Below are 2,409 nucleotides of genomic sequence, written 5' to 3' on the forward strand. Positions count from 1 at the left end.
TTCTAAACAAGGTTCAACAAAAGCTTACCAAGCTTTCAAACACTCACACAATGAGTTTTAGGTTTACAAACACAATATTCAAAATCAGTCTTACTCTAAAATGAACCCCTATAGGCCTATTTCTAGTGTTAGGCATTATTACATAGATGAGCCCAAAAGTGACCTGAAACGGGCTAATGGGCGAGCCAAGTTGGGCTCGCCAAATGGCTTGGCGATGTGCCCAACGGGTTCAGTGAGAACCCTTCTCCTTGGCTTCTCCCTTGAAGGCTTACTGTAAGTTTCGGCGATCTTCGGGTCCATTGGGCGATGCGCCGATGGACCTCCTATCCACTTGACGATGGACCCTACTCCTGACGCCTATTTGGACATTAGGCGATCTGGTGGTCATCGCCCAAGTTATTGGGCGATGTGCCGACTGCTCTTCAGCTCGCCGAGTAAGGAACTTCCAGTTGTAGCTCCTTGGGACCTTAGGCGATGTGAGAACCCTTGCCAAGGTAGCTTGGCAAGTCACCGAAGTAGAGGTCAGCTCGCCGAATGGAGCAACATATTCATTTGCTCCTCATTCCTTCGTTAGGATTTCCATGCTCCAAGCTATCATCCAAGCATGGTGTTGCCCAACTGGGAGCTCCTTCAAGGTGCATGTGTTCCCATGCAAGGCATGGAACCCCTTTCTCATCATCCATGTATGCCAAATAGCCTCCATCCTTGTGAATACTCCATCAAAACATTGAAGTTCATGAATGGATAGCCTTGAGGCAATCTGGATTGCATCATTCTCCTCTTCTTGAAAGGGATTCATCCTTGAATCCATACCTAGCAAAACCATAGGGAGAGCAAACAAGAACAAGATCCTCATGGCATGAGGGTTAGCGTTAGCAATGGCAATTTCATCACCATGCCAAGGATGCACAAACTTAACATATAACCAAGCATCAAAATGATCAACAAAGGGTCTGTAACCCATCAAAGTAAGATATACATGGCTAAGTAAGAAACATTGACAAAAGGGTAGAAGCGAAGGAACCAATACACTTAAACAAAGTCATATGTAAGCCTTCATTGGTTCCATATCCAAACAAGCACAAGGCCTCCCTTATGTCAAACAACAAAAGAACACTCTCATACCCAAGTGCGAAGGCATAAGTAGTGTTGACCCAAGTTAAGACCTCATCCAATGCACTAGATAACTTCAAGAGAGTAATTATTTCCAATTCATGAGTAGGTTCAAGTAAATAAGTATCCCCCACCCAAATTGGTAAACATACCTCAATCAAGCACATTGGATCAAGTAATAAGACCACGAAAGAATCAGGTAAATGAAAGATGGTGTTATTACCACACTCAGCACACTTAAAGACGACACCAGGGTCAAATGGAAAAGGATTGCATAGCATTTTCTATTGTCATGGCTATTAAGCCCACAAATGGAGAACAAGGACAATGGTTATTCTTCTCATAACCATGGTAGTACCACCCAATGGATGATACTCTCACCAGTTCAAATACCCTAAAACATCCACCGAGATCAAAAGGGTAGAAGGTCCACAAAACTGGATCAAGTGCTCCTCCATTTAGCAGGTGGCCACTTGTTCCTCTTAACAACATACTCCACTCAACAGCATGAGCTTCATCATATGTAAACAAGTAATAGAGAAAGGTGTCTCACAAATCAACCTCCTCTAGGGTGTTTTCATGTGTATGACTACCAATAGGCTCAAAATCATTGGTCATACTATCAAGGAGTGAAACACGCCAAGAAGAAGAAGTAACGGAAAAACACACACCACCTTTCTCCTCATCACATTCTTTCCCCACAAGAGTACTCTCATCTTCCAAGAAGAGATTTCCATCTTTGGGAAGGAAAGCTTTAAACCATAGTGGGTTGCTATAGACAGTATAGTTCTTAAGAACTACACTACTTTCAAGATTCATACCACTAGGTACATCTCAAGAAATGATCTCATCATCTTCAAATAAGATATTGTACTTAAAGAGGGAATGATCAACCACTAGAAATTAATTAAAACATTCAAGTTCACCTTCAAAAAGAAGCATATCATTTTTTGAAGCATGTTCAAGCATTTGATCTCTATGAGAAAGCAAGTGATATGATTCTCAAAAGAAGAATCGATGATAAACGTCGAAAATCAAAGAAAGAAAGTAAAGATAAATAGATAGACACAAAAAGAGGAAACAAAGAGCAACCTAAGGGTATATTAAATCAAAAGACCTCACCTCGTTAATCCAACAAGAAGCACCTAACTCTTATGAAGACCTTAAGAGAATCGATAACCCAAGCAACCCCCATTTCTAAACAAGAATCAACAAAAGCTTTACCAAGATTTCAAACACTCACACAAGGAGTTTAGGTTTTTAACCATTTTCAACAAAACAAATCTCCCTAAAATG

The sequence above is a fragment of the Solanum verrucosum genome, unplaced genomic scaffold, assembly GCF_900185275.1.
Source record: "Solanum verrucosum unplaced genomic scaffold, falcon-dt-bn FXZP01000157.1, whole genome shotgun sequence".
NCBI lineage: Eukaryota > Viridiplantae > Streptophyta > Magnoliopsida > Solanales > Solanaceae > Solanum > Solanum verrucosum.